The following is a 9,018-nucleotide window of genomic DNA, read 5'->3' on the forward strand; positions in this document are numbered from 1 at the left end:
GGTAAATCATACAATCATATCTGTTTTAAGTCCATCCTAAGACTGAATATTTTCTTAAATTATAAGGTTTGTAACTAGAAGAAATATGCAAGCCCATTTGATTCAAATCCCATAATTTATAGAGGCATATATGGTCCTCAAGCAGTTCAACCCTTGACCAAGGACATACAGGTCATAAGAAACAAAAGCAGGTCTTCAGCCCCAATGCTCTCTCTCCAATCCGATGTACTGTCCATTGGACCAGAGCGGATTCTGGAGATTCATCAAAGAGAGGACAGGTTCTTACCTCTCCTGGAACAATCCAGACAAATACAGCTGAGGACCCAGTCCTCAATGTTAAGGTGACAGAAGCATCCTAAGTCCATAAGTGAGAGACTGGGAACATGCTGAAAAAGCCTTTCAATTAAGAAAGGCATGGCGGTACTTGACTAGATATTTTTCAGGGAGGGCTCACCTAAGCACCAGCTGCACCTAACCCTTCACAAACCCACAGAGGTTGATTTTTTTTAATGGTTACAAAGATAGATGTATATTTGTTAGGAAAAAAAAACAATTAAGAATGAACTCTGGGGCACTTCTATGACCCTCAGTGGTGCATGTGTCACTTAAAAGACAACAGAAGCAGTTCTGTGAATGGTTGAAGAAAATGGAGATTTCCCTGGGTCATGGTGCCCTCCCCAACCAGATATCAAAGCCTAAGCTCTCTCCCCGGGTGACTGGTAACAACCATGAATGGTTGGTATGTATAAACTGTTAGCCCTGGCCCTGCCTGGCTGTCTTATCTGTCCTTTGCCCACCATCAGAACCTATGGCCATTATTTAGTTACAAGAATTACATATCCTCAACGTTCCATTTATAGGCAAGTTCATCAACAGCTTTCTTGCCGGCAAGTCGGGCAAAACGCTTCTCCTCAAAGTCATTGGACCTGTCCACACCATCCCAGTGACACCCAGGCCAGATATTGAATCTGTTGAGAGGAGGTGCAGGGCCATTGTAACGAGGCTTCTCTTTCTTGTCTTTGTTCTCCTTGGCCTTATTCTTCTTAATGAAGTTAGCCATGGGTCACCTTCTGTCTCCTGCTCTCTGAGCACCTGATCCAGGTCCTCATCATTGATGTAGAGGGCCAGTGGCTTCGGCCTCTCCTTTATTGCCTCCTCCACATTCTGTTGATGTTGCCGACTCTGGGCAAGGCCTTTTCCCCACTGAGCGTACTGCTCATTTTTCTCTGACTCCTCCTCTTCTTTTCACCGTTGCTCTGATCGGTCCAGTTTCAGGTCCCTCCTGTATCCAGACTTATCTTGAAAAATGGTTTCAGCATTTTGGAATTCAGCTTCCAAATGTTTGGTTTCTTGGTCCTGCCTCCTGAGCTCCTGCTACTCTCTCCTTACATCAGGCACCAACCCAGTTTTGGCTCCAGAAAACATCTGCGTGGCCTTTGCTCCAGAAGGCCGACTCTTTCGAGGTGGAGGGAGATCTGAATCAGAAGACCAGCTTTTCTGCTTCCTTCTTGGTGGGGAGAGGTCTGAATCAGAGGCCTGCTGGTTGCTCTTCCCAGGAACAGAATTACCTTTATCATGCCTCTGGTGTTTCTTGTTTGAAGGGTTTGTCTGAAATTTCCTATGGCTAGAAGAAGCATCTCTGGAGTCCTGCAGCTGTTTCCCTGGCCCAGAAGAAGAAGGTGATTGATTTTTATGTTGAGAAGATCCATCCCCATGTTTACTGCTCTTCCCCTTCAGACCAAGACAGTACTTGGCAGATGCTTCACTAGACAGTGAATGACAAACCTCAGAAGCTAAATCTGGGAGGTTAGGATGGACCCTCCTGGGAGGTGAGGAGTCTGGGGAGTCATGATGGGGCCTCCTGGAAGGTGAGAAGTCTGGGGAGTCGTGGCGGGTCCTCTTTGCAGGACAGGAGTCTGGGGAGTCATGACGGACTCTCTTGGCAGGCAAGGAATCTGGGGAGTCGTGGCGAGTCCTCCTGGGAGGTGAGGAGTCTGGGGAGTTGTGACAAGCACTCCTAGGTAGGGACAGGTCTTTCTTTTGTTCTCCTAAAAGCTTCCACTTGTTACTGGTCCGGAATGCCTCCATTTGCTTCGCTTCTGGGCGTTCATCGATGAATTCAGCAACCACAGGAAAATCTCCCTCATCTTCCTCTTCTTCTTTTTCTAACTTAGTAGAAATATTTGCCCAGCTCACATCATCGTCCACAATCCTCATCCCTTTCCCTCTGGCACCAGGCGGCTTCGGCCGCTTCTTGCGGAGCTTACTAGTCTCGGACCCCGCATCGACGGCTGCCTCCGGCCCAGATAAGTAAAGCTTCAGAAACTCACCTTGGAGAGTGGTGGGGCAGCCGCCATGGCAGCGGAGGAAGCCACAGAGGTTGATTTTCATTAGATGGCAGCTCAAAGATACACTTAAAGGTAAAAAGCCCTGTGTAAGTGGTCAGTTTGGGTTTTTAAGTTTCATTAATTTGTCCTTTTATATTGCATATTTTTATATTATTCTCACTGCATCAGATGTCTCTTATAACAAAGTAAAATTAAAACTAATGACCTCCGAAAGTATATGTAACATTTTCCACCTGTAGCAATCCCCTCCGTTCTCTAGATTTTAATTAACAGAAATCTATTTTCTCTCCCTTCCCCTACCTCACTAGAATAGAGCAATTTTCTTGTTACAGATATAGCTAAGCAAAGCAAATTCCCTTGATGTACATAAAGATGTACGTCTCTCATTCTGCGCCCCAAATGCATCAGCTCTCTTCCAAGGATAGTGTGTTTAATTGTTGGGCCTCTGGACTCGTGAATAGTCCTTGCATTGATCATAGTTCTTAGAGCTCACAGAATTGCTTGTTTTCACAGTGTTGCTGCTATTATATAAATTGTAGAGGTAACTGTCACATAGCATTTTCAGCCTAGGTTCCTCTGATTAAAATCCTGAATGTCCTTTTCTCAAACAATCCTGGATAGGAAGAAAGAGTCTTGCAATGTTTCTCTTTCTGTTGCGTGATTAGTTGTCCATTTGGCAGCCTGAGTCACTTGTTGGGATGTCTGTGTGAGAACTGGGCTCCTCATGGAAGGTTCTCTGCTGCCTTCTAACTAGAAATCCCAAAGACACATCTTTTTTTCCTACCATTTTTTTCCTATTTTCATAGGACTGTGAGTCATGGAACCCTCTGATTCTAGAAAAATTGAAACTGAGGGCACCTAAAGGCTAAATGGGCAGCTAGGTGGCACCATAAATAGACTATTTAGTCTGCAGTCAGAAAGAGTCATCTTCCTAAATTCTAATCTGCCCTGAGACACTACTTGTGTGACCCTGGGAAAGTCACTTTTTTGCCACAGTTTCCTCGCCTGTAAAATGATCTGGAGAAGGAAATGGAAAACTACTTAAGTATCTTTACCAAGAAAGTCTCAAATAGGGTCATAAAGAGTTAGACACTACTAAACAAAAACAACAATAACAAAAGGGTATGTCATTTCATTGTTTCATTCTCTTTAAATTATTTGTTGTTTCTGTGACTTTTTCATTGACACACTCATTCTTTAGGATTAGATTATTTAGTTTCCAATTGGTTGTTAATCTATGTTTCCATGACTTTTTATTGAACGTGATTTTTTTTACTTATCATCTGAAAAGGATACATTTAATATTTCTACTTTTCTACATTTGGTTGTAAGGTTTTTATGCCCTAAAAGATGGTCAGTTTTTGAGAAGGTGTCATGCACAGCTGAAAAAAGTATACTTTTTTTTCCTATTCCTATTCGATTTTCTCCAGAGATTATCATATCTGACTTTTCTAAAATTCTATTCACTTCCTTAACTTCTTTCTTATTTAGAATTTTTTAGATTTATCTAATTTTGGAAGGGGAAATTTGAGGTCACCCACTAACAGTTTTACTGTCTATTTCCTCCTGTAACTCATTTAACTTTTCTTTTAAGAATGTGAATGTTATGCTATTTGGAACATATATGTTTTATATTGATATTACTTCATTGTCTATAAAATCTTTTAGCAAAATGCAGTTTACCTATTTATCTCTTCTACTAGGTCTATTTTTGTTTTTCCTTGTTCTAAGATTTTAATTGTTATTCCTCCCCCTGTTTTTTAGCTCCACTGAAGGATAATAGATTCTGCCCCAGCCCCTTATTTTAACTCTTTGTGAGTACCTCTGTTTCAAGTATGTTTCTTTTAAACAACATATTGTTGGATTTTGGATTTTAATTCATTCTATCTGCTTCTGTTTTATGAATGAGCTCATCCCATTCACATTCACAATTAACTCTATATTTCCCTTCATCCAACTTTTATTTTTCCCCATTTGTTCTCTCTCTCTCTCTCTCTCTCTCTCTCTCTCTCTCTCTCTCTCTCTCTCTCTCTCTCTCTCTCTCCTCGTCCTCCTCCTCCTCCTCCTCCTCCTCTTCTTCCTCCTCCTTCTCCTCCTCCTCCTTCCTATGTCTAAAAGTGTGTTTTACTCCTGATCAACCCTCTCTTCTATCACCCCCCTTTTCCTTCCTTCCCCTCTACTTCCCTGTTGGATAAAATTCATTTCTATAACCAATTTAGTATGTTGGTTATTCACACTTTGAGCTAATTCTGATGGGAGTAAGAATAAAATGTTGCTTATTTTCTTCTCCAAAGTAAAAGTTCTTCCTTTCATACCTCTTTTATATGAGAAATGTTCACCATTTTCCTTCTCCCTTCCTCTTTCTCCCAATGCATCTTTCTTTCTCAGACTTTAACATTTTTGGGGGGGGCTACCCCATTATAATTAACTCACACACATGCCTTATGTCTGCATATAGTCCCTAATAATGATAAAGTTCTTAAGAGTTACAAGTATATAAATGTAAACAGTTTAACTTTTTAAGTCCTTTAGGATTTCTTTATTGCTTACCTTTTTATGCTTCTCTTGAGTCCTTTATTTGAAAGACACATTTTCTATTCAATTCAAGTATTTTCACTAGGAATGCTTGAAAGTACTCTATATCATTAAATATCCACTTTTTACCTGAAGGTAAAAACCACAGTTTTTCTGGGTGGGGTATACTTGGTTGTAATCCTAGTTCCTCTGCTTTCTGGAATATCATATCCAAAATGCTTCACTTCTTGAAAATGGAAGCTATGCAATCCTGACTGTGATTCCATGATATTTAAAAGGTTTCTTTCTGAGTGCTTGCAATATGTTCTCCTTGACCCAGGAACTCTGGAATTTGGCTAAAATATTCCTGGGAGTTTTCATTTTAGTATCTCTTTCAGGAGGTAATTGTTGGATTCTTTCAATGTTTATTTTGTCCTCTGGTTCTAGGATATCAGGGCCATTTTTATTGATAATTTCTTGAAATATGATGCCTGGGCTTTTCTTTATTGTGACTTTTTGTTAGATCAGTATTTCTTGTAATATCTCTCCTCAATCTATTTTCCACATCAATTGTTGATTTTTTCCCTGATGAACAAATTTCACTTTTTCAAATTTTTTTAAGTTTCTTTTTTTTGTTCTCATAGAGTCATTAGCTTTCACTTGCCCAATTATAATTATTTTTTAAGCAATTGGGGTTAAGTAAGGTTACATGGCCAGTTTTTGTGTGTGGTTGATATGTATCTGTGGCTGGAACTGATCCCAGGCCCTCCCGACTACAGGGCCAGCACTCTTAATCACTGCGCCACCTAGCCACCCCCAAGTATAATTTTTAAGGAATTATTTTCTTTAGTGGACTTTTATACTTCTTTTTCCATTTGGCTGATATTGTTTTTTACAAAGTTATTTTCTTCATTGAATTTTTATGCCTCATTATCATTGTCTAATTCTTATATCAAGGCATTCTCTTCAGTGAATTTTTGTACCTCTTTTCCATTTGGTCAATTCTGTTTTTCAGGTATTATTTTGTTTAGTATTTTTTTGTGCTTCTTTTACTAAGTTGTTAAATATCTTTTCATAATTTTCTTGCACTATTCTCATTTCTTTTCCCAATTTTTCCTCTACCCCTCTTATGTGATTTTTAAAATTCTTCTTTGATTTCTTCCAGGAATTCTTGTTGGTTTTATGTCCAATTCACATTTTTCTGCAAGACTTTGTTTGTAGATGTTTTGACATCAGTGTCTTCTTCTGAGTTTGTGTCTTGTTCTTCCCTGTCACCATTGTAGTTTTTATGGTCAGGTTCTTTTTTGTTGTTTGATGATTTTTAGTCTATTTCCTAATTTCTAACTTTATGTTCATGGTGAGCTCTACATAGAGTGCTCATTTTCCCATGCTGCTTCTTTTTTGTAGTACTGTTTCCAGAGCTAGGTCTTAAAGTCTCTAAGGTTTTAGTGCTTCTGAGGTGATAAAATCCAATGAGAGATGTGGTTGGTGCTTCCTGGCCTGTGCTCAAGTCTTTCCCTGAGAAGTAGCCTTCTACACCTGCAGGCACAAATGCTATTGTTTATTAAGGCCCTGGAACGTCTTCTACTCTTCTGCAGCCACAAAGAATAGTAGTTCTTTCTACCTTGAAACTGCAATCAGAGTCAATCCACTCCCTTGGGAATCACCACAAGCATCCTTCTTCAACATGGAACTATGACCAGGGCCTCTGTTTCCCTGGGGCCACAGCTGTTATCGCTTCCTGTGACTCTGAAACTGTAGGGCAGGCCCCTGGTCCCCTGTAGTCACAATGCTAGTACTCCTCTTTGCTCTGCAAGTGGGACCTGATAATGTATTTGAACAATGAAACAGACTCCTGAATCCAGAGCCAGCAATGGGACTTTCGTCATCTCTTTCTGCTCAGTCGTCCAACCCAATTACTGCCTCTGAGCTGCAAGTTGACAAAGCAGCTGCTGCCATCCTGGCAGCTGCTTCCAAAGCTTGCTGCTGGTGTTGCCAAGCCAATGTTCCCACACCCTGCATGTGTTCATCTTAACTGCCAGTCCAGGGTCTCAGACCTCTTCTTCTGACTGTCTCCCACCAACCTTTTGCTGGCTCTTTCACTCCAGAATTCAACTGAGGTGCCGTTTAAAGTTATTGTGAAGGGAACGTGGCAGAGGTTAGATGAGTTACTACCTGTGCCCCATATTGGCTCTGCAGATCCATGAGTTTATATTCTTCATATTATTTTTTTTATCCTTTTCTCCTGTTCTGTTTCTTTGACTAATGTCTATCTTCTTAGAACTCTATTCAAATCATGGATCCAATACAACTAAGTTTCTGGTCATATGGTCAAATTTGCTTCATTGAATTTAAAGAGGATTAGGGTCTTCTAACTTGTAACACATTGCAATTTTTGGCTACCATCTCTAATATATGCAAACTATCTCCTTTAGTAATCCTTGATCTGCCATCCAATTGAGCCATTACAAATCTCCTACATTAACTGCCATCCCTGAAAACTCACTATGGTGCTGAAGAGACTATCTATTTTCCCTTATTTGGTTTTCAAAATCCTTCTTAAAGTCATTTATGGCCTGTAACCACTTCATATTTTTATTGGAAGCTTTTGATGCAGGAGTTCTGACTTCATTGTTTTCCTGCCATTCCATGCTTTCATCCTTTTTGTCCCCCCTGCAAAGGAATCCAAAGTTGGATTGCAGTGCTTTCTTTGCTTGCTCATGTTGCCACTCAATTACTTGACTTTTGAGCTTTTTGCCACAATAGAATTCTGCTTCCAGAGAGGAGAGCTTTGTCCCACATCTCTGGGGTTTTCATAGCTGCCAGAGCTATTAGTTGGCTAACTTCTCTGAAGCCTCTAAATGCTCTGGCTCACTGTTCACACACCCCAGGACCTCCACCCAAGAAAGCAATACAGATCCAAGCAGGTTAAAGCAAGAGTGTTTACCACTCAGAATGGTGGCTTGGTCCCCCTGCAATCTGCAGGTCAGGAACTCTGAAGCAGCAACATGGCAGCTGCTGCACCTCAGCCACTTCTCCCTCCGGGGGACACTGGCCGAACCCACACTCCTGGACTCACTGTTCCCAAAGTCTACACTGACCTCTCACTCTGTCTTTAGAATTTATGGGTTGATAATTCTGGAAACCACCACAGGTGCTGCTGATCCACTCTCCTGAAGTCCCTCTAGCCACGACTGGTCAGGCTGCCCTTTGGCTAAATCCATGGACTCACTCAGGGCTGGGCTCTGCTCCCAATGTGCTGTGATGAATCTTTCCTATCTGCCTGCCAGGTGGCCTTCAGGAGGAGATTTGTTTCTCTCTGTCACTTTGTGGGTTCTGTAGCCTTAAAGTTTGTTTAGAGTCATTTTTATATGTATTTGAGGTAGCTATGGTGGAAGCACAGGGAGTTTTCCTGCTTCTACACCACCATCTTGGCTCCACCTGAGACTATCCATTTTCCAAGGCAAAGCCAGTGAACTACTGCCTCTGAAAGTTGGCACCAATATGGAAGGACTTTCTATATGGAATAAATAATGACCATTATGTCTCTTATCCTAGAGACAGGCTTAATGACTGTTGAGAAGAATATTACTAAATTGACTGATAGATGAAAACTCTTTTCTTTTTTCATCTGTATTGCCTCTTACACACCATCTACTAAGCTTTGGAAAATGGCAGTCTGGCCAAACATGATTCCATGCTTGAATGTGCAATATTGATCAATTCAAGAAGCTAAAAGGTGTTAGAATCCTTATATAAAGAGAGGGTATGCTAATGTTTTATATAGTCCATTGAATGTTTTGGTTTGGATGAGTGACAGTGTCAGACTCTAGACTGGGGATGTCATCAGTGAGATATTTCCTAGGTAAAAAAAAAATAATCCCTTACTAATGGAAATCAATAAATGTCTAAAATTTATGCCACTGGAGAGCAAAAGGTTGGTAGGTTAGCATCTTCCCCAAGGTCAGAGAAGCAGGATGTAAAGAATGCAAGATTTGAACCCAAGTATTCTTGACTATATGACTCATTCCATAGTCTTTGCATAACTACACAATTCTGCCTACTTGAGCATAGTAGGCACTTAATAAATGTGTGTTCAATTTGATTAGATTTAGACATGAAAATATATTTCAGTCAGAATTTCAAGCTTGTCAGA

The 9,018-nt window shown here is 40.6% G+C and overlaps 1 pseudogene; it reads right to left on the reverse strand.

Annotated features, from left to right (window-relative positions):
* Nucleotides 1-832: 832 nt before the first annotated feature.
* LOC138172050 (BUD13 homolog) lies at nucleotides 833-2,357 on the reverse strand (annotated as a pseudogene).
* Nucleotides 2,358-9,018: the final 6,661 nt, after the last annotated feature.

Source organism: Petaurus breviceps, unplaced genomic scaffold (genome assembly GCF_028583685.1).
Source record: "Petaurus breviceps papuanus isolate PSGF00001 unplaced genomic scaffold, PetGlider_PUasm1.0 490, whole genome shotgun sequence".
Classification (NCBI taxonomy): domain Eukaryota; kingdom Metazoa; phylum Chordata; class Mammalia; order Diprotodontia; family Petauridae; genus Petaurus; species Petaurus breviceps.